This window comes from Coturnix japonica, chromosome 1 (genome assembly GCF_054131305.1).
Source record: "Coturnix japonica strain WE chromosome 1, WE-NBRP24, whole genome shotgun sequence".
NCBI lineage: Eukaryota > Metazoa > Chordata > Aves > Galliformes > Phasianidae > Coturnix > Coturnix japonica.
In genome coordinates this window covers 100,815,303-100,839,547 of record NC_140663.1, presented here as the reverse complement: position 1 = coordinate 100,839,547, position 24,245 = coordinate 100,815,303, and the positions used below count along the sequence as shown (strand labels likewise).

The window sequence follows — 24,245 nt, the reverse complement described above, 5'->3', positions numbered from 1 at the left end:
ACAAAACAGACAAGCATGCTCTCAAAATGGCAGCCCAGCTACCCAAGAAAGAAAGGAAATACATACTGGGAAGTTCACTCTAAGACAAAGGAAACCAACATCCTGCCTGTGACAAGAAGGGAGACCACGGAATAATTGCAATGGTTCAGCACAAAATCAAGCTTGTAGACAAATTTAATCAATACACCAAAGACACGACAAGACCATCAGTTTCCTACACAACAGTTCTTGATAATGGGGTAATAAATTAGATTTGGGATTTCTCAGGCAGCTCAGATTGTTTAGCTTAACAAGGAGAGTGTGATAATCAGATCACACACTGTAGATACATATGTGGGAACCAAAACCTGATGACTGAGGGCTCTTCCATCTACCAAAAGAAAAAGAAAGTCCATCTGACTTGCTGAATCTATAAAATCAAACTAAAAATAACATGCAAAATCCAAAATGCAACTCTAGGTAACCATTACCGAGCTATACTAACATTAGATTTCCCCTTTCCGGCAACCCATTAGAAATCTGTACCAATGGTTTTGATGGATTTCCTACTTCTCTCAATCCTAAAATTGAAAACAGCTACAAGAAAGTCGTGGGTTTTTGTTTTTGTGAGGATTTTCCCATAGAAGACACGGGTCTAACAAGAATTTGGGAAAGGTGGATTGTGTTGTAGAGGTGCGCATGTTATATAATAACTCCATATATAAATATGTGATTTATAGTCTGCAAATCCTTCTTCTATGCAAACCCATTCATTAAGGGTGCTTAGCAGGGTCTATCACAGGCTAAAGGGGTAAATTTCAGTGGGAGCTGCTTGTCAAAATATTTGCAGCTTCTCAGTGAAGCATCCTTAGTAAATAAAGCTCCTTCTGAAATCACAGATGCGTGAGAAATAAGTGATGGTCTACTTTCTCACACATCTTATTACACGCAGTGCTCTTTAAAGGCATATATGAACAAAAAGATACTGAGATCATTCAAAAGACAAAGGAGAAGCTCTGCAGTACAAATTAATTGTCACACCCCTCAAATCTTTGGACATAAATGTGATGATAATTAACACTGATAAAGAATTGCTTCATAATTCGCATCCATAACCAATAGATAACTGTTATTGTTACATCGCCTTTTGCTTTCACTCCCAAAATACACACCATTTGCTGTCAGGCTTCTTTACATATGTATGTGCCATGAAGTACTGAAGAGATGAATTTTTTTTTCCTCTAGATATGCAGTTTTTTCTCAGATAAGACTAATGGGGTCTAGACTAAACAGACCATAATGCGAATACTAGGAGAGCTGATGAAACTGTGCAAGTGTGAAGGGAAGGCCTGAAAGCTAAATAACAGATGTTCTAGAAAAAGGAAAACACATTTCAGCAGAGACCAACCAGTGGCTTAACTGAGTCCCAGTATAAATGCCCACATCTCTACCTCCTGTAGACTGTAACACAGATGATACACAGTGCAATGGACCACCTCATCATGCAAAGCATGAGCACATCAGGGATGCACCATCATTTCCAAAAAATCAGGGCAGAATCAACAAGGAGAAGCTTTGTGCCCTTAATCTTCCTCCCCTTTCAAAGCATGTAGGAGTGTTTCACTACAGGGTCAAGAGCCCAGAGGTTTGGACATGACCATCACCAGCATATGTGAAATAGCATACTTAGATTCCCACATTTAAGAGTAGGCTCCCTTGTAGGGCTATAAAGACATACAGTGTAGTCTTTGGGGTACTTATAAACCTTATTTTTGCAGCTTCTTGGGACAGTACCAGAGTTCAGTCTGTTCTCTTATAACTAACTAGCATAACCTTCTTAATATGGATTTGATTAAGTGCAATTTTATTTTAGGTGGGGAAAGGGATTTCACATCTGAATTTGAGATTTACAGATTTAGGGATCTGCTTCCAGTCTTGAGGCATTATTGACTATGCAATGAGTTTCAAAAAATTAAATTAAATCAAATTAAATGCATTGATTTGCTCCTGGGTAAGTCTCACATGAAAGAAGCAGCTGTTTCTATGACTGCAACTCCTAAATTTAAAAACAAAGCAAAGCTCAATAAGAAACACTTCCTATCAAATGGAGTTTTTGTCCCTCTACAGAAAATTATGTTTAGCTTCGGTTACGTACAGTACTTGTGGAAAAGCTCTTGTGAGTCACAACAGATAAGCAGCAATACTAAAAACATAGCTAGCGTTTTGGTAGGGTGCAGAGATGGTAGCAAGATTAAAAGTCTGCACTTAAAAATAAAACATCAGACAAAAACATGATAGCAGTCAAACTCTGAAAAGGAACTTTTCTACTTTTGGATCAAGCTGATGCTCATTTTCTACCCCAGCACAACACGGTGTATTTTGGGATACATTCCACTCCTAGGAATATAACAATCTATCCAGCTTACAGCATTACACATCAGCATACAAGGACAGATGAGGGAGTAAGACATGTCTACCAGTTCCATCTGCAAAACTCTCATAAATCAAAATCAAGCACTGCAGTTACTCTTAAGCAGCCATGTGTGTTGAGCCCTGGAGCTTTAACCTGTCATTTGAACTTCATTTGGGAAAACAAAGATGTAAAGTCAAACTCCTCTTTTATTTCCTTTATTCTTTTCCTCAATTAGGAAAGCTGTAACTCCCAGGGTGAGATACCGCTGAGCAATGCCATCTATCATGGTGTTCACTTTTCATTCAGAGTGCAATTAAAATATGATTCACAGCTATACACAGATGTGAGGGAGCTGAAGGAGCTCTGGTGTAGGGGGGATAGAGAGAAAGGCATCCTTAGAGGGAACAGCCTCTTTGCAGGAGGTTTCAGTAGGGAAGCATGGCCTTGTGAACTCAGCATATGTATGTGCATATGAGAAGGACAGGTTAACCAATGAACATCTGTGTGGCAGCTGGGGAGATATTAGAAGTAAGCACGAAGGAATGGGCAGAAGAGGTGATGTGCCATAGCCATGACATAGAGAAGGAGACATGAAAGTGGCTGGTGCACACCATCAGCACAAGCACTCTGCTTCATCCCCCTTCTGTCACAGCTCCTTTGGGCTGTATCCCCAGCTGGGGCAATGCAGCACACTCAGGCAGGAGTCAATTAAACTTCCTTCTGTATACCAGCAGGGACTCTCTTTTTCTCTTTAGAAATCATGCTCCCTAGGGCATAAATCGAGCTTCAATCTACAATAAAACAGCACTATAGTGGCTCTGCTCTTGACTGAATTAACTGGGAATTACTGCAATGTAAACAGTAATTTCATAATATTCATGGAAGTTGTTAGATTGCAGAGTCACACACTGCTGTTAATACTCCTGGAACAAGGCTGCTCATGCAGTCTTGCAGAAGGTTTAACTAGGAGAGCTAGGTAGCTACAGAGGGATTACTGCAACAATTTCCTGTGAGAATAACATGGCTTGCACTGTCTGCAACCCAATAGTTTTGTGTGGAAGATTCAGCACTAAAACTGAATATAATTAATAGCTTTTCAGAGATTCTTCTTGCTTTGCTTCTTAAATACAAACACAAGAGAGGAAAAACTTCATCTGAAAAATTTCACTGTCTTCACACACAGCAGTTTTTCTTTCTTTTTGCTGTAGTTGCACAGTATTTTCCCATTAAATTCCTTGTGCAGCCTTCCAATGCTTAAAGGAAATTTATAAGCAGAAGGGGTTTTTCACATGGGCAAATAGCAATAGGATGAGGAGGAGTGGCTTTAAACTAAAGGAGGGGAGATTTAGATCAGAGGTCAGGGAAATTTTTCACTGAGAGGGCAGTGAGGCGCTGGCACATCTGCCCATAGAAGCTGTGGTGCCCCATCCCTGGAGGCGCTCAAGGCCAGGTTGGATGGGGCCCTGGGCAGCCTGAGCTGGTGGGGGGCAGCCCTGCCCATGGCAGGGGGTGGGGAGGGTGAGCTTTGAGGCCCCTTCCAATCCAAATCCTTCTTTGATTCCTCCTAGGTAAAGCAGTTCTAAAATATGTAAGTGGACACAAAGCATGCATTGTACTATCCATTGCTAGTGACTGTGGAGAGCTTATAATCAGGATAAATCTCCCATCTGGGACCCTGATCTCACAACAGTCAGTCATAACTGACTTTAGGAGGTTGAGACTCTGCTTTCAGAGTTTTACAGACAATGTTAGCTTAGCAACCTGCATCTGTGTTTGCACGGTGGGGTTGATGCTGGATCCCATGTTCTGTCTGTTCTAGTGGGAATTAGGTTTGGGATTTCTTTGGTCATCTGTGGGCTGAGTAATAAAGAAACAAAAGAAAGGCATGTGGAAGAGCACAGTGTAAGTAATTTGATGATGCAATATTGTTGGTGTAACCTCTTTTCCAGAGATGCTCTTTCAACACAGTCCACATTGTATAGAAACAAGAAAATATTTGCTTGGCTTTTGGCCTTACCCTTGAAGGTCACAAGTCTCAGCTGTGGTAGGGATTGCTGAAAGGCTTTCAAGATCAAGTAAGGTGCCATAAAAACACAACAGTAGCAATAAGAAATGTAAATATTTATCAATAGCTGAGTCCAGCTAGTCTGCGCAAGCACTGCATCTGTAATATTTCTATATGACACAACTGACTGCAGAAAAAATTGTTGAAATCTTGGCACCAGTTCCCAGTTTACTCCTCTCCAAAGGCAAAGTATTAACTTGTACTGCTAATAACTGTTTTCTACAAGTTGTTTATTATTAACAGCAGAAATCTGTTTCAGTGAACACCAGGCAAAAACCCACAGCAACACTCGCATTCCTTGCAAGGAATGTGCCTGCTCCATATATTGAAAATATCTGAATATCTCATTTCTTACACTCTTTTCCTAATTATCTCCTATTGCCCAAAGCTAGGGACAGGATAATAATCTAGGCATGCTTTGGTCTGATTCATGTATGCATGCTTGCATGTATACATGATTTGTATACCCCAGTGTTTATCTCTGCGTCCAATTAGCATATCACTTGCTCCTCCCCACCCTGTTTGCAGTCCTCTTGTAAGATCTAACACTCACTCACCTAAGACATGTACCTTTGACAGAATAGTTAGCTGCTATGATTTTCAGGTCTTTCCAAGCTGGAAGGAGACAATCAAACCAGGAGCGCATAGTCGATCCAAAACTACAAGGGGAAACACAGACGAGGCCATAAGTCAGTAAGCAGGATGTTTTAAAGTCTGGTGAGAGTCAAGACAAACCAAAAGTCAGACAGATTAATCCAGAAAGCTTGCACAAGCACAGGGAATTGAAGAACCCACACTTGTCTTGGCCTTCCACTGAGCAAGAGTATTTTGCCGGACAGCATGTAGCTTATATCACTAAAACGTATGCAAACAGGAATTTAGGCATGTTTACTCAAATAAAAGTCTAGAGTCTCTTCACCCTTCTTTTCTGTGTTAGATGTTAGTGGTAGATTTATAGGCAAGATGTCCTGGAAAGCCCCCTGAAGATGAGTCTCTTTTTTTTCCTATCATACCAGGTATGCCAAGAAATGTATGTATTACTGCATTTCCCTCTATCTCCAAAACCTGCTCTCCTACTGCAAGCACACACTACCGTACAAGTGCTAGAAGGATGCTTCTGCCCACAGAGATGAAAACCTGCAATGTTAGATATCAACCACCTCAATTTTGCTGGGCCCCTGAGTCATAACATTTAATGAGGTACAAGCTACAGATCCCTGAGCTGACATTAAGGAAAATAAACAGTGCTGTATGAGAAGCAGTGCTGAGGAAGCCTTATTTTCTATTGACTGTCAGCCTACAGCTGTACTCTTTCTCTACACACAGTATCCGCTGCTTCCTTCTGCATATTCCCTGTGGTTCATGCTTTCCCTCTTACTTCTCCAGTCCCACAGAATCACAGAATGACCCGGGTTGGAAGGGACCTCAAGGATCATGTAGTTCCAACCCCCCTGCCTGGCAGGGCCACCAAACATACACCTTTACTAGATCAGGTTGCCCAGGGCCCCGTCCAACCTGGTCTTGAACACCTCCAAGGACGGGGCATCCACAACCTCCCTGGGCAGCCTGTTCCAGGGCCTAACCACTCTCCTAGTGAAGAACTTCCTCCTAACATCCAACCTAAATCTTCCCTCTTTTAACTTAAAACCATTTCCCCTAGTCCTGCTATTGTCAGCCCTTTCGAAGAGTTTACTCCCCTCCTGGGAGTAAGTTCCCTTCAGGTATTGAAAGGCTGCAATGAATTCCCTTCAGGTATTGAAAGGCCCTCACATCTACCATAACTGTTGGCCTCTAATTGCTCACAACCAATCTGCTGTCACCAACACAGAGGTACTTCTGGGCTGCATCTCTTACTCGCTTTGTTACACATATGCATCACACTGTGAATGGCTGGAATGGAGAATGATTGTTGGTAGGTAAAATCTATTGTCTTCAGTGTTAAAAACAAAACACCCTAAATATCCTTATGATCTCCCTTCAAGCCCTCCTGCACTGATTTTCTGCACCTGAAAACATAAAAGCAAATAGTTGCAAGGCTTCCTATTTCTGATGCTGAATAGAAACAGTCTATCGACTAGGTGTCCCCTTCACTCATTGTATGTTCACCTAAATGGTCACACAAGTTAATTTTTAGTACTGTCACATATGTTTTTATCTGAGGGTATCTGAACAGATAGAAAGATTTTAAGAGTGAAAAAGGTTTAAAAGCTGGCAGCTTTCCAAGGTTCTCTCATCTTCAGGGTCTTTCCTCCCAGTTTCTTCTGCAGCTTTACTGAAAGGAGTGGGCTGTTTTCCATGTTCCTGACTCTTCTCCCTAATTTCAGCTACAGACCTCTGTACCTAGTAACTGTCACAGCAATGAGATAGATGATCCTTTCCTCCTAAGCATTTCCAATTTCTGCCTTCAACTAGTCAAGAGCAGAAAATAGATCTGCAAAAGCCAGATTTCCATCAAGATGACTGAAGCAACAGGATTTGACCTGTCAGATCCCCATGAAACCTACTTTTAATTGCTTTTCAAAACAAGGACTTCTTACAGAGTCTTTTTCCTTGTATTCAATGCCTACTCTGTTTTGCCTTCACCCTCCCTGACACTTAACATAACCTCAAACATCATAGTTATACATACAATGCTAACCCTATTTCTTGGGTTATCAGTCATTTTCCTCCACTTAGTAGGTGCAGAGTTATCTTGAATTTAGTGTTTCTTCCCTATTCTTCAGAAAGTTGTGATGCTCTCTTGGGGCTGAGTAGAGAACAAAGACCATCTTGTTGGGCATCTCAGTCTATTAACGCAACTTGTCAGAGGGCTTTTACTGCAAAGCAGATAAAGCAGATGCATGGTATAGGTGGAGCAGCACGAAGGCACTTAGCAGATGTCATGCTGGCTGAGAAACAGTGGGATATCTCACTCCTCAGATCCCCATTGCTGTGCCCAAGGGTGACCACAGCTCCCCAAGTTTCTCACTGCTCTTCCCCTCTCCACTCATACCCTAGAGTGATCCAAGACAAATCGCCTTGTTCTATTTTCTTACTCCTTCCTGTCCACTTGCGATGTGTTGATGGCAGGACTAAATGATCTTAGTGATTTTTTCCAACCTTAGTAATTCTATGATCTCCAAGACCTCTATGACCAACCTCAGACCTCATACAGTCTGAGGTCCCCTTTGGAAACACTTAACTAAACCTAAGCTAAGGGTTTTCCTTGCTGCCCAGAGGAGTACAATAGCAAGGATCTGAGAAAACATCTAGGCAGAAAGTATTTCCTTTGAATTCTTATTTTCATGCCCACTGAAGGTTTTCAGCTTGATATCTGTGCCACAACTTCTTGTAAATAAAAACAGTAGGAACAGGGAAAGAGCCTCCCCATCTGATCACAGCCTTTTCACAAGCTTGTTCTAGGACTACACACAGCTAAAGCCAACAATGCCTCACTGTACCTACTAGTAAGAAGGCACAAATAATACATGCAAAATTTGGTTTGCAAACAGCAGGAACTCACAGTAATGTGAATATTCTGTTTAACAAAAAGGCTGTCTAAATGCAAACTTACGATTCAAAGTAGCCCACAAGAATGGTTTATGTCATTACTTGTGTAACACTATAACGAGATGAAGAGTAGCACAGTAGTAGCAGGGTGGCAAAGTCTTTGTCTACAGCAAGTGTGAGCTCACCCAAATGCAGCAGTCACAGAAATGAAAGAAAAGAGCTTCTCACCTTTAGAAGACCTCATCTATGCAGGGATCTCCATTAAGAGGTGCCCTGCCTTCCACTGCCAACCCCTAAGTGAGGTTGGAAAAGGGATGCAGCCTGGCTGCATCCCTTCCAGTCACTCAGATGCGTTGCAAGCTCCTGAGCTCCCCAGGTTGGCCCTGCCTTCCCACCAGGTGCTCAGTCACTGCTTCAGGCTGTGACTTAGCATTTCTGCTACACTTGCCAGTTGTTGTCTCTACTCACTTAAATGGAATATTTCTATGATAAACAATGATAAACCTTTCAGAGAGGAAATGCAACTGTCACATTTCATCTTAAATATTTGCGTGTATGATAGCACATCAGTAGGAAACGCTGATATGTATCGTTAAGTAAGGGTACAGACACAGCTTGGCCAAGGCATTAAAACTAACGCCTCCGCAAACTGAAGGCAGTTCTATGTGTTTTTATCTCAACCTGTATAAATTATGGAATAGTTCCACTGTACGGTAGAGTTACTGAGTTCTCATAAACCCATATTAACCCTGCAGCTCAGAGAGTCAAACAACAAATTTACACTTCAATAGTTTTCAGAAGACCAGATTTCTAAGCCACAAGAGAGAGAACCATCTTTCCAGCACGCACATATCTGGAATAATAGGGTGAATATACTGCTTCTTGCACTTGTGTTGGCTAACCCACACAAAAAGAACTTGCTTATTCCAAATATTGGAGACATGATGTAGAAAACACACCTTGCCCAGTATTAGAGAGCCTACAAGTCTTTTGTTTTGCTACATGTGCCAAGTAACATTTGGACTTCACATAGCAGAGGTCCGGACAGAATGTTTTCTACAGCTGGGTTGCTGTTAGCACTGCCTGTGTATCAGCTGCCTGGAACTACTGATTTACACTATCCAGCCATTTCACAGTTCAGACATTGAGATTACAAGAATGCTGTTTGGGAAGAACCACTGTAAGCTTCCCACACTTCTCAGAAGATAATGAGCACAAGGCTGATATCTGTATCACCAGTGTCACAGGAAACTTTTGCTTAAATAAGCAGGGAGGGGTGTATCTGTGATCAATGCAACTGATACTTTAGTCTTGTCTTACTATACAAAAATTATTACTGCATGTGCAATTATGTCCTCTGCAGAGGGGATAGGAGTAAGATACATTAAGAGAGAATGATAGTATCTTTGAGAGCATTCTCTCCTTTAAATACAATTTTATCTGCTTTTAAATCTATCAGAATTTCACTAAAGCCTATGAAGGATAGGGATGGGGATAAGTAGTTTTGACATTTAGACAAGAACAAACAATAAAAGAGAGAGAAAATACACAAGGCATTGCTGCCTATTACAACAACCAACCAAACCACAACCGAAACAACCACCAACAAAACAAAGCCATTAACACATACCTCAATATTCTGCTGAGTTGTGTAACACTGAGCAGGAGAGACATCAGGAAGGAATCTCCAGACTCAGCAGGCCCAGCTGTTCTGCTGCCCTATTAGCCAGGTGGGCAAAACTAATGACTCCTTCATTCCTTTCTGGAAAAGGAAAATAAACCTGTGATCACATTTGACAACACTTGAACTCCACATCTGAAGTAGTTTTACAGGCTGATGATGGCTCCTTTAGCATCTAGCTCTTCTGACAGCTAAATGACTCTCCAGAGCTGTTTCAAAACTGTTGAAAAGAAGTCAAATGGAGCAATGGTGTTACCTTTCAGCAAGATGTTAAGACTTCCATAAAGGATTTCTGAAGCATACTGCCCTCAAAACTTGTGGTTCTCAGAAGAAATCCCCTCTAACTTTTTAGAATCACTTACATAGGAGAAAAGCCAGCTCTAAAATATTCAGTAATGAAAATTCTGCCAACCCTCACTTTAAGCCCAAGAGCTGAACCCTATTTATAAGATATTAATGAGGCTCAGGTGTCTAAGTGTGGGAATCACCTGTGAGCACAGACCTGGCCTTCCTCAATACCACCTTGTTTTTTGCCAGCTGTAGAATATGGCTTCTCTCTCTTTCTTGACTGTGCACCAGCCAAGCTTTGTTTGGCTCTGACCTGTAGGATTCTTAGGGCAGACTTCTAAGAATCAGGACAACATTCCAGTTCCCTCTCAGCCCAATCCATTGCCTCCTCCCAGCTAGAGAACAGCCCTGGCAGCTCCTATGCAGCTCCAAAGTCACAGTTTTCCACCTGATGCTTTCCCAACACATCCTAAACCATGCCGAGCAACTTCTAACTTGTGATCACCTGAAAAACAATAGTTTTCTCATTCCTACTCTGCTTTTCCCCTAATTGTATTCCTCACCATGCTTCTGCTGAAAACAAAACTAAAATATTCATTTCATTTTGGTGACAAACTGACTATTTATTTCCACTCTACCCTCACTACATGACAACCCCACTGCTTCATTTTCCTGATGGCTGATGGTTTTTAATATTGTTTTTGCTGTTATTTTTTTTAATACTACTTCTATTAATACCCTTTTTGAAATCCATTTCATTTTGATTTGTGACAATTCTTACTTTCTTCTTGAATTTTCTTTGTCTTGAGACATCAGCCTTGCCATTGGTGTGCTGATTATTCTTAGTGTCTACCCCACTCTCTTATCTCCTCTTATGGCCTTAGCCTGCACACTTGCATCCAAACCCCTCACTGTCATAAAAACAAAGGCACAAATACTGCAATTAAGTTTTAAAGTGCAGCACAACTGCCAGCTTTACAAAGATTGGCCCCTTAAAATACTGTTTACCTGCCTTTCTTTTTAATCCCCTGATTGCTTGACCCAAAGTAAATTTCTTAAACCACTGTACTGCAGTTTTCTTATTTTTTACCAAATCAAAGCTTCAGGGTATCAACACATTTAATTTGCTCAGTGACCAAGTGGAAATGAAGAGGTGGATATACACTTTCTCATATACCTGGATTCTACTGTAATAACCAGTGTGTTCTCTTTAGGATTAACCCAGGAAACGTTAGAGAAACTGCATTATGTGGGCATAGCGATCATAGAATCACAGAGATTGGAAAAGACTGCTAAGACCATCAGCTCCAACCAACAGCCCATCACGCCATGCCCACTGCCCATGTCCCTCAGTGCCACATCCACACAGCTCTTGAACACTTCCAGGGACGGTGACTGCACCACCTCCCTGGGCAGCCTGTGCCACTGCATCACCACTTTTTCTAAGAAGTGTTCCCTAATATCTGACCTGAACCTCCTCTGGTGCAACTTGAGGCCATTCTCTTACATTCAGTCTTTGTTACCTGGAAGGAGAGGCTGACCCTTGCTACAGTGTCCTTTCCATAGGGTCCTCCATACCGAAGCCATGCAAAGTTATTCTAATGCTTTCATTTGTACTTAGGGTGATTTGGCTTCACACACAGCATTATTTTTTTGCTTCTGTACTTTATGTCCTGTTGCACAATGCAGATTTTTCCCTTACACTCATCTTGAAAGTGGTAACATACCTACACATGAGAGCATCATCCCAATAGTTTGTTTTCCAAGCAACTGTAATTCTTGCATCACATACAGTGATTTTTTTTTAAAACCTGGTCACCCTGGGTACACCTGGATTCACAGGACTCTTCATGAGATGCAGCATCAACATTCAAGAATAAGAATCAAACATTATTTAAATGATATGCTGCAGTGAGGCTTGGGAACGCAGCTGTTTCTGACTGCTCTTTATTCCTCTTTATTGACACAGGCATGTTACATGTCTAAGATCAGCCTTGCTAGAAGAGCTGAACTGGGCAGTGTCTCGGCCTCTTCTAACCTTCCTTTTCACCTCTGGAAATCTTCCCCTGACTTCAGGACTCTGAAGCAGCACAGATAAAATGGTACCGAGAGGCAATAAAACCGCATGAAAAAAAGCAACACATCAATTTAATTAGCATGGAAAATAGTATCTAATGACCACAAATGCCATCAGACACTGTACTGTGCCACAGGAAAAGAAAAAAAAAATGCATTTTCTTGTGATCACATCAGGACTGAGTGGGAGAAGTCCATCTGGCAGGAATGCCGTTGGACCATGTTTTGCTGCTGGTACCTGGTGGGAGCAAAATGCTAACTAATGAATTCATGACTCTGAAGGACTGGCAGTAGGAGACTGCATCCAGCTGATCCAGCAGCTGCCTCTTAGTCCTTGTAATATAGGAACAAGTGGGCTTCTTGTTTGCTTCCTCCATAGTGTGCTTGAGGTCACATACCCCTGTCATATCTTATCTCTCCACGTGCCTCTGCCAGACTTAGCTACCCCTACCACTTTAAAGTTAATGTTCTCTTTTCTGACCATCTTTTCTATCTTCTTCTATATTCTGGTTTCTTTTCTATCTTTCCAACGATGACACAAGCAGAGCAACACAAACCTACCCAGCAGACAGCGCATCATAGATTCACAGCATAGCAAAACATCCTACTAACAAAGCACAGCCTTGTTTATTTCCTGCTGGTTTTGAAGAACCCCTTCACATTTGTTGACAGCTGCTGTGGGTTTAGGAGGAGTTGCCTTGAACAAGAAGGTGGTCTTCCTCACAGCTAGTTCTTCAGGATCTGCCAGCGTGCACATGAAGTCCCATGTGCTAAAGTGTCTTGCTCTGCATATGGTCACATGGAATGTCATCCACTACTTAATTCTCAAGCCAATCAGTACCATAAAATCTTCCTTCAACTCTTCACAACTGGCTGTGACTTTGATTACCCAAAGTAACGCATCCATTTATAACCTGGAGTGGTGACCTTGCCTGGTTGTAAAAACTGACACTTTTTGTCTTTAAATCAGTCTTTAATCCATAAAACAAACCTTCACCTTTGCGACAACTCAGAAACTCCATCTAAAGCTTTGAGGACTCCAAGTACGCAGTGTCTACTGGATTAGCTTTATCTACATGCACACTGAAAAAAAAGTAGGCTTCTGAATTGTGGTTCCCAAGTGGCATCAAGTCCTCTCCTTTATTTTGTGTTTTTCAGAATGACTACTAATTCTCTTTTGTATAATGCTTCACACATGCCCCTCAGATGAAAATTCTATGTGTGAGTCCGCAGTTCCCTCGGTCCTCTTAGGGAGCTGTTTAGAAGTGGGCATCACATGCCCCAGTCCCTGTGACCTTAAGGCTAATTTAAGCAGAGCCAATCCAAGCACTAAGTTCTTCATCACAGTTAATAGTTTGGTAGTTTCATATCAGAGCTTCTCAGGAGCTCCTGCACAAGTACCATCTGGTCCTGTTGATCTGTTACGAACTGTTTCATAGGTTTGTTTTAAAAAGGCTTTTAATGTCACCTCAGTTTGAGACCTTTCCCCAATTAAAGTTTCCAGGATGGCAATTTTGCTGAGCCCCAGTGCTGGAGCAAACACCAGGGAGCAATACATTTGGCTTTCCATCACCCCGTCTTCCTCTTACATTTTGATCATTTATCAGCTCCTGCCAGAGACCTCCTGTTCCTGACAAGTTTGAAAACGTTCTCATTATTAGCTCCACGCCTTTGGTGTGCTGCTCCCAATAAATGTCTTATTGCCTATTGCTTTCTTATACTTTTACCAGAACCTGTATTGTTTTCTAATTTCTAATCATTTTCTCATTTGGACATTCCTGTCTATTCTGAAACAACTCTTTTGTCCTCTACTTACCTTTCCTGCTTATCTGTGACAACTTTGAAATCCTTTTTTCAACACATAATATTTTTCTACTCTGAATTTCAACATATTTTTTACCTAAAGAAATTTAGGTTCCTTCAAATTCAAACAAAAATGAGGTATTCAAAGTTTATTTTTAAAAGCATTTCCTCATTTGTGCTTTTTGGCCCGTTTTTCAAAGCTCTACATGGAGATCTTTGCAGGATTTTTTCTTCCCATGGACCTGCTGCATCTGGGTGCCCTCAGCCTTCTGTGCTGAAAGGCCCTGGTGATATTTATGTCTGCAGCGATCCCCCGTTCATAGCCCAGGATGACATCAGGAGCTGCTTTTTCTCAGCTGTGCTTTCTGCTTTAGTGCTGCAGAAAGTTATTTACAGCATCTACAAATATAATCTCTGGTCATATTTTCTCATAACATTCACCAGGCTGAAGGACATCACTGAGGCCTCAGGTTCCCTTTGTTTTCTGCCCTTTTGTGCTTTCTAATTCTTCTTCCCACTCCTCAGCCAAGGCCAGCAGCCGAGTCACATTGTTTGTTGTTCTTCTCCTTTAGGCACAGACTCAGATGGCAGAGACTCTGCTTTAGTGAAGCACTGGCAGAGGTTACCCAGAGAGAAGGCAGAAGAGAAGACCCATCCCTAGAGGCATTCAAGGCCTGGCTGGAGGGGGCTCTGAGCAACCTGATGTAGCTGTAGGTGTCCCTGTTCATTGCAAATGAGATGGACAAGGTGGCCTTTAAGGTTACCTTCCAACTGAAATGATTTTACGATTCTATGGCGTGCCACGATGACTGATTAACCTGGTCTGGCTCCAAGCTCTTTCCAGCATGGAACAACATAACACCACCTGCAATTCCTTCCACAGCTGAAGCTGAGAGCTGTGCTGCCCCATGGCTCTGCTTATTTTCCACAATGCTGCTTGGAAAGTTCCAAGATCATTACATCAATATCATCGCATAAAAGCCCTCCCATTTTAATTTTTGACCTTAATCCACTTAACTTTAGGACTTTGAGGTTTACAGAAAAGCCCTTATGTATCTTCTGATCCTGGCCTTGATGATAAAGGTTCAGGAGTTTTTGTTCATAACTGCTCTTTGCTGTCCGCCTCAGAAAATTAATCAGCTTCAGCCCTAATGTTTTTCTTGTTGCTTTTGTTAATTCTCACCAATGGGGTGTAGCTCAGCTCTATATATGGTCAGGAAAGATCTTCAAGTAAATTGAAAGAGGTACAGGATGTTTGCTCACTGACATCTCAAAGCAAAGCCAGGGAGTCCTCTGCCAGTGTTTGGCTCTTGCAGCATGACCTGTCACCATTTGGGGCTATTGTCTATTAATTAACAGGACAGAGTTGTGCAAAAATCAGTCCTGTCAGGAAGCAAATAAAGCAGGATAGCTTTGAAAATGCCCACAGCGAATCCTTGGAATGGCCCACAGATGATGAGCAGCCAGTGGTGGTGACTGCGTTATCAAATACTGTTTTGTAGCTAACAATTTGCTCTATCAAATAATGTTATTGTGCTCTTTGTATCTGTTGTACTTTTCACGGAAATAGATGGCACTACTTTTGGAGTGACCTACATAATACACACTAAATTACCCAGCTTGCTAACTGACCTTTACCATATGCAGCACAGGATGCAAAAAGCCCTGAGAAATTCAGTGAGTGCTGGGAGTGGTTAGACCACAAACACTGCTGAGGTTTTTCAGCACCAGAGAAACTAAGGCAGCCAGCTGCAAGCCTTGGTGTGGTGCACTGTAGCCAGCTGAAGTGCATGCATGCTCTACAGTCCAGGCACACTTGATGGACATATATGTAGGAATGAGATGGAGTAATGAAGCAGTTCCTCCTTCAAACTCAGACATGTGAATTAGCTCCACAGCCTGTGAAGCTACTGTCTTTTAAACAATGGGATCAGGCTGAGGAGGAATAAATAGTGTAATTGATCTGAGTTCTTTTCATCCAACCCAATCCATGATGAGGGAAATGAAAACACTTCCCTGGAGGGCTTCTTGCACAGCATTCCCGTAGATGTTTTGCCATCAGTTTAGATAGTCATGGTTTGAGGTAGGAAGACACAGAATAGACTTTCCATCAGCACAGAAGGAATACAGTCAGAGATTTCTTATTGCCCAGGAGAAGCAATGCTTGCTCCAGAGATGAGGAGTCTTTTAGTGTTAGGAAAGTATGTAACTTCCTTTTCTAAAATATCTTTTTGTACCTTCTTATCGACAGGATAGCTTGGCCATTCATAAGTACAGCCCGTTTGGAGTCTGCCAGTTATCACTTCTCTTCAGATTTTAATTCAAGAGAAGTTACCAGTTGTGTCTGTATTCCAATTATCCCTACAGATACGTTCTTATGACAACTCCAAAGGAAGAACAAAAGTAAATAAATAAGTTGGCAGTTATTTCCTCTTCTGCTTTTCCTGAGATGCCCTGTTGTTTCCTTGTCTCTTACTTTCACTCCTCTAATGGCTAACAAGACTACATATGGGCCTGGAGTTGAGTTTGATTTTCCAGACTTTGGTTTCTAGATTGGTGTTAATTCATGTAAGTGTAGCACATACTACAGATAAATGGAATAGTGAGCTAAATACAACAGCCAGAATTTTATTCTTGTTGTGATGACAATTACTATAACTTTTCCCTTCAACACCTTTTGCATTTGAATCCAGCTTCATAACTCTTGCAAAGGTACAAGTCTCTAAAGGATTCAACGGAAGGAACCTGAGCTGTCCCAGCTAAGCTTCTACTCCTGCATTTTATAGATCAGAGAAATAGCATTTTCCTCACATATTCCCCTCATCCCCTTTTATTTCTATGCATTTCCTTATGCCAAACATTTTCTCATATTTTTAGAACAGGGTTCTTACACATCCATATTATTAAATAATAATCATAATAACAGTACTCACCTCAGGTTTCACAGGCTCATTTCCCCAGACATCACTGCTAATGTGTGATTTTTGTGTACATTTTACAATTAAAAATAATAATAATAAAAAGACAAGAAGCCATTTTTTCATCAACTCAACATACTTCATTTAATGCCTCATTCATTCAGTTCACTGAGGTAAATATTCTCTTCAAGCTTCCTTAAGAGTTACGGGGAACAAGTAATTTTTTTCTCCAGTTAAATGACTCTGAAACTAGCAGCTTTAGCTTTTGTGTTCACCCTTTGTTACAGAGGAAAACCATGAGAAATAAGTCCATCTACTGAAACAAAACCAAGTAAGTGAGGGGAAGGGAGGGGATGTCAGGACAAGGAGCCAAGAAAATACTTCTTACTTGAGCACAGGAAATACATAGTAACATGTTACAGCTGATAGGAAGCTTTAAATGGAGTTCCATCACTGAGGGATTACACCATGAAATTCTTTGACTTTCCAATGAGTGCAAGTTCGTTGTCTGCACTGGGAATCTTTCATGGCCAATCATCTTTCATCCAGGCAGCCTGACCATCCGGTCAGTGTCCATGTAGTGCTCCCCTGCTGCCTCTTCTCCACATCTTGAATGTCACTTATTTCTCCAGCCTCTCGCAAAGAAGTCCCACAGGCTGGCCACATGCATCAAACTGAACCCCAGAAGCCTTCTAGACATTATTTCAGTGGCCATCAATTACCTCCCATAGTGGTTGATCAAATCTGACTACAGGCTGACTTTTGACCATCTGGCTTGCATGACATGATCATAACATTGTTTTTAGCTATTAAAATCATGCTGTGCAGATATTGAAAACAACCATACCAGCACACACAATACACTCTGCAGGGGCTTCCTGATTATCACCAACCACCTTCTCTTATATCCCATAGCTCCCAAAAAAACCCAAAAAACAAAAGGTGCATAAAATGCAATGAGTACTGTAACATTCTTTTCAAGTAGATACTCCCACATACTCACACAGTTTTCTCCTTCAGAAAAGTGCTTTTTGTCAAAGGACGTTAACAGTTGTCCTACAAACCAAGGGTAACCAAGACTCCAGCCTCTGTTTTTCGCTCTTTCCCTTACACCTTGGTTCTCCCTAACCAATTAGATTTCTTTCCTTTTCCCACATATTTCATCAGTTATGAACACATTGTAACAAAAACAAAACCCAGAACAAGCAGCAAAGAAAAGCTACTGCATATCACAATACCATCCATAACTTTCTGGAGTCAGACCAGCATACAGTGATGTATAATGACAATAACACAAATATGGTACAAGAGAGATTATGATAAGTATCCAAAAGGTTATTAAAGGAAAGGCTCACCCAATAGAGGCCTTCAGTCTGCTGGAAAATGCTGAGGCAACCTCCACTAACGAGCAATCTCAAAGAGAAGCTGCTTTGAGTGGTGGTCAGCCCTTAAATGAGGTCTAAAGGAGGCGGAGTTGGGCTCCACCCCTTCTGGGAACACAGCTGAATTACCCTCACCTGTGCTCCCACAGCTGACCCGACACTTGCCTCAGCTGATTAATCAGAGGTTCAGGCTGTGATTACCAATTTCCCATACACACTAGGCAGGATGACAGAACAGAAGTAAAAAAGAAGCAGTGATTCAGAGGTTATCAATGACCATCTCCTGAGAGAGCATGGGGAAATACAGAGAAGTCTACTCTTCAGAAGCATACTTCTTAAGTATACTAGACTATGTGCATGGCTTAAATGCCCACAAAAGCTGATTAAAGAGAGGAAGCCTGGAAGGAGGATACTATAAGCAATCACTATGCACTACGAGGAGAGAAAAAAATACCCACAAGTTTTCCTCTCTGTTTACAAATGTTGTACTTGGTAGCCTATAATTTAAAGAGAAGTCTTGTCCTCCTCTAACATTTTTGTAGCCCTCCTTTGGACGCTCTCTAATAGCTTTACACTCTTCTTATATTGGTGCACCCAGGACTTGAGGTGAGACTGCACAGCACGGAGCTCAGTAGTTATGGAATCACAGGAAACGTACAGGTGGCATATGCTTATTACAAGAAAATATTGAGCAAGGAAGCATATTCAGAGAGGCAGCCAAGGCCCGTTAATCAGAGGTGCTGTGAATGAAAGGGGTGCATTATCCAGCTCCCTGCACACAGCCGTGGCATGCCGGCTTAGAACAGAAGGAATAATTCATTCATTTGTAGAAAACCAATGTGGGTCCAAGCTGGGGAAAGGATGTGTAGAAAATAACCTGTGGCTATTTTAAGCTTAGCAGTTGTTTCTCCACTGCCTGAGTAGCACACTGATGAGAATGACCTTACACCAGCTGATTTCTGCCCACCAAGAAGCACAGCAGGGGAACCTTTGAGACCAAGTAATTGTTTCCTTCAGTTCAGCATTTCATGTTCAAAAGCAGCAACTCTAAAACCATTATGTAACCCTCCTGTTTATTCCTGCCTTTTTAATTTACCCAAGCATCCCTACCTGCAGCCACTCCACTGATGTTAATTCTGAGGGAAGGAGTTGGAAGAACACTAGGGAATGACATCCTCAATATGTCTAGAGAGCAGTTTCTGAGTAGCCTTTAGATCAACATCAGTGGTCTTCCCCAGATATGCACACTTGATTTGATCGGTTCACACCCTTCAGTTCAGAGAAAGGTAGTGCCTATTTTTCATTATTACTTTGCAGATTGCATAGAACTGTCACATGCTTTGCATTATTTCAGCAGTACTTGAATAATGGCTATGCCTGACTTGATAAAAGGTGACTCGTTCAATGTTAACTTTATCTAGACAGCATTTTCCAGTAAGCATTCTGACCAATTCTCTGTTATGTATTGAGAACATTTGCTTCCTTATGAAAATAATGATTTCTGTAGAACGTTTTGATTTACAAGCTTCATTTCATAGAAATGTGCACATACAGAAAAGAAGTGCATTGAAATGAATGTAGCTATTAAGAATAATACAGCAAGAATCAGGAAGCACCCTGAGAGCTGCACACAGGCATCACTGTGGTCTTCTAGGAAACACAGGAAGAAGTTACAGAAGGGACTTTAAAACTGACACAATGTTATAGAGAATAATCCAATTTTTGCAGATCTCAACCAGCCTAAAGGAGCAAGGGCGTAGTTAGCAATCAGTATGTCATAAAGCTCTTCAGGTTGCAGGGAACTCCGTTTCGTATGGTAGATATTGTTTTATTGCATTGACTTATTTCATTTAATTAGCTCCCCTGCTAAAGAGAAATCACTTTGTATGTTGAAATATTTCAACAATATTTAAATATAGACCAGAATTCTGGCCTCGCTGAGTCCAATGGCAGATTCCCAAACTGGATTATAACAGGACAAATATAACATTTACAGATGGAAAATAAAATCGTCTCAGCCTTTAGCAAGCTGAAAAGCTCCTCTTTTGTGTCTGACATTTTCACGGAACTAGAAGATAAAAACCTGAGAAGGATAAGAGTGAATCAGATCTCATTTCCTAGTGAAAGCCATGGGTGTACAACCTCTTGGTTTGTCTGGACTGCACTAAGTGAAGAATCTTCTTGGGACATATATACATGTAGACTGCTTTGAAAGTAATGCCACCTATTTATCTCCATGGAATCTACAACAGATATGATGACAAAAATAACACTACTTGATAGAGCAAATTCTCAGCTACAAAATGCTGTTTTTCATTATAGTCACTACTGTTAGCTCTGTATTTTTGCCAGCCAATGCCAAAGACGCTCCAGAACACTGGAAGCATTGCTTTTGGAGCAGTCTCCATAAAGTATATAACATAGTTAATGTGCTTTATCCTTGAAAACGGTTGTTCACAATGTATGTACTGCCAAAAAGAGGTGATGTGTATAAGGTGTGACTGTGAAGTGAGGGACATTCCTCTTTGGCAAGAGAGGGCTTATGGAAGTCTGGTAAAGAGATACAATCACATATTTCTTTGAGTTGAATGTCTGATTGCAACTCGATACATTCCATTTAAAAATTCACCACTGAAAATAGAATCGCAAAAATACCAAAAAACTGATTATCTTTTTCGGCCACCTTGAATCCTGCTCTCAAATGCGGTCCATGGGCAGAGGTTTGGGCATGCCTGTAAGTTAGCAGCCCTCTGCAGCATTCTGCCTTGTCACAGATCGCTCTGAGCATCAATGTGCAGGCCAGGCATTCAGAGAGAAAAAACTTTTGAGTGCATTGAGTAGAAAAAACATTACTAAAATAGCACTGGAGGTCACAGAAAAAGCAGTTTCTAAGCTAACCAGACTGCCCTGTTGCAAACGCTTTCAGGTTTTCATAGCACTGACCAAGATATCACTGGAGAGTGGGGTCTGTGGAGCTCATTGTGAGCAGCTTGGCAGTGCCGTGTGGCTTCTGGCAGCTGGTCAAAATGCTCGTGTTTGGCAGGCCTCTCACAGGACCATGGAAGGAAAGGATATAAAAAGAACACTGTTTTTGGATTAACCAGAGAGATGGGCTGCACTGGCCGGTCACCACGCAGTGCAGGAATGAGCGGGCTGAGCTCCCTCATTCACCACATCCGCTGCTTCTGTGGAGACAGAAGAAGGCAATCAAGGGCTGCCACAAGGAGAACAGAAGGCCTACATGAATCTTCCGAAGTAGTTGATGTGATGTGAGGCTCATTAGGAAAGTGCTTTTTGTTTTATATACAGCTCAGCAACAGAAGCTTTTACTTTAATCTTCTCATTTCATAGTGCCTGGGGTAAAAAAAAAAAAGTCTCAACTGAGTAAAGCTTCAGTTTAAACAGACTGTATGGCAGCTCCATTGAGTATTTAGGTCCAGTTAATTCCTTATAACACGTGAACATTTCTAGTGACATCTGGATTCCCTTTTTCCTCCTTGAGGCACACTCAGCCTGTGCTCTCACCATGAAAGTTCAAAGCAGGTTGAAATATCACCTGCAGGGACAATTTTTGGTTTGATAAAATAAACCAATAAAATGGTGTTTTAGTTTTTTTTGGTTTTTTTTTTTTTTTTAATGCTAGCCATTACTGGAACAGGCTGCCCAGGGAGGTGGTACAGTCACTGTCCCTGGAGGTGTTTAAGAATTGTGTGGATGTGGCACTGAGGGATGTGGGCTGTGGGCATGGTGGAGATGGGCTGATGGTTGGACTTAATGACCTCAGAGGTAGGTCTTTTCCAGCCTTAATGATTCTACGAACCTACAGTCAATTAACGGCAGCCCAGATCCTCATCTCAACAAGTCCAGTTTCTGTATTGTTTCTTTAATGTAGAATTTCTTTACAGTAAGGTTGACAGAGCACTGGAACAGGCTGTCCAAGAGGTTGTAAAGTCTCCTTCCTTGGAGATATTCAGGACCCACCTGGATGCCTACCTGTGTGACCTATTGTAGGGAACTTGCTTTGGCAGGGGGTTGGACTTGATATCTCCTTGATAGGCTCCTTCCAACCACTGTGATTCTATGATTCCCAAGTATTTATCTTTAGTGCGTTTACAATGCTGACCCAAAACAATTCTGTATGGTAAACTCTGAAGAATAGTGTTGAACACCTTTCTGACTGAATTCGATCTGTAACAATACTTTGAAGAAAAAAAGGGCACTGCTCTGCTCTGTACATCCCTGCTAATGAGCACAAGCATCAGGGAGAGTGGTGGCCATGCTAACTGCCCAACTGATTGCTGTTGCTAAATGAACCACCCTGATTAAAAGCTGTTCTTGTCTGTCCATAGTGGTGTTCTGAAGGAAGATCCTGTAGTAAATGAGATCATCAGTGAAATGATCATTAGTGCGTGCAGATTGTTAAAACCTGTCTGAAAACTGCTATAATGGGGCTAGAGTAGAAAGTTCTCTTAATTAACTTTGGGTCATATAGTCCTTGGGATGTGCAAGTGATCTGTTGCTATCCCCCCCAAATTATACATCGAAGAAAAGGGCAAGAGGGACGTCAGGTCTGATTAGATAACGAATGGCAGGAGGTAATCAGCTGCTCAACTGCCAAGGAAGAGCTGGCAGAGAGCACTGTGAATGTGAGCATGTAGATGGCACACAAACAGCCCACAGTCTGCCTCTGTGCAGGGTCCCACAGACCTGATGGTTCGGGGCAGGAGTGCCATTTTGGGTGCTGGGTGCCTCCCAGGGGCTTGGATTGCCCAGCAGCCCCTTCTATTGACAAAAAAGAGTGAGGCAACAGAAGCAGCTAATGAGCTGCATAGGAGACATTCAAAGAGCAGGGACTAAGACTGATTTTACGCTCCTCAGTCTGGCCAATGCAGTCCCACCTTTACCATGTGGGCGGCGTGTGATGAGTTGGTACAGGCTCCAGAAAAGCTCCTTAAGCACCATGTATGTCTGAGATCTGAGAAAAGTGTAATTAAAAGCAGATTCTGACACATCTGAAGGAGGCAGATAATTGTATGTGCTGAGATAACCCCTGGGTTACAGTGGGGGAGTCTAATAGCCTGCATAAATGGTCAGCAGAACGTCGTACCGAAGAATGAGAAAACAGTAATGTGTGAGTCCCCTTGCCTCAAAAGAGGTACCTCTATCCTGCAGTCCTTTACTCAGGTAACCAATCAGTTCTTCCAGTTCTGCAGAACAGCAGGAATTTACTTGCCTTGCACTAATTATCTGGATATGTTAACGCATTCCCAGCCATGACTTGAGATTGCAGGACTTGATATTTAAGACCTTCAGAACTGCATCTATGTACCAGATGCTTGGCTAATGAGGCCTTCGAGAAACCCAGCTAACAGTCATTAAACAGAAAACACAAGATTAACATTTAAAAGCATCAATTACTGATTTACCACTTTAACAAGCTGTTAATAAATCAGAAAATTCCAGTGTTTCTCTCTGTTGTTTTTTTTTTTAACTCAATGTCACATTTGGGAAAAAAAATAGCAGTAGATAACAGCGATCACTGAAGCAAGCAACAGAACCTGGCATGGTGTCTCCCACCTCCTACTGCTTTCTAAAGTCATTGCTCTAAACACACTCTTCCCTACTGCAAAACAAGGTTATTGCAACCATCACCAAGTATGCTGTAACTGCACGCTGGGGCTGTATGGCCAGCACCAGCTGGTTGTCCAAAGTGGGGTGAGATTTGACTCTAAGCTACATAAAAAAGAATACAAGACTAATTTTGCAATTCTAATTTAGTGATGCTACAGCTTTTGACCTGTACCGAGCAGCATGGAGCCACACAGGCACCCACCAATATTTGCAAACCAAAAGACAATTTACCTGGAGGGGGTGTCAGCAGATAAGCAAAAAGCCTGACCCAGGAAAGACTGTAGATAGGATACCACCACTGTTAAAATGTTCTCTGGACATGCATCACTGTCTTGATGTCTTCATAGTGAGAGGCCCAAAACTAATACAGTACTTGAGGTGAGGCCTCAAACCCTGCAGTTCCATTAAAATGCAGTCCTCCATTTCCATTTCCCAAGTTATTGTTTAACCTGCCCCTGTCCTGTACTTGGCTCAGGGTCCACCTCACTGCACACTATGAGAGGTCAGTGAGGTGAGAGCT

The 24,245-nt window shown here is 41.8% G+C and overlaps 1 long non-coding RNA gene across 3 annotated transcripts in view; it reads left to right on the top strand.

The window, feature by feature from the left end:
- The window catches only part of LOC146762611 (uncharacterized), a 33,348-nt gene extending 11,643 nt beyond the window's left edge, over positions 1–21,705 (top strand). Inside the window, exon 3 of one of the 3 annotated variants that reach the window (XR_014939798.1) lies at positions 21,021–21,705. This is a non-coding gene — a long non-coding RNA (uncharacterized LOC146762611). Of the gene's footprint in view, positions 1–5,473; positions 5,719–14,366; positions 17,133–21,020 lie in introns of those variants that run through there. The other 2 variants (XR_014939794.1, XR_014939793.1) reach the window with 2 other exon arrangements.
- The last annotated feature ends 2,540 nt before the right edge of the window (positions 21,706–24,245 follow it).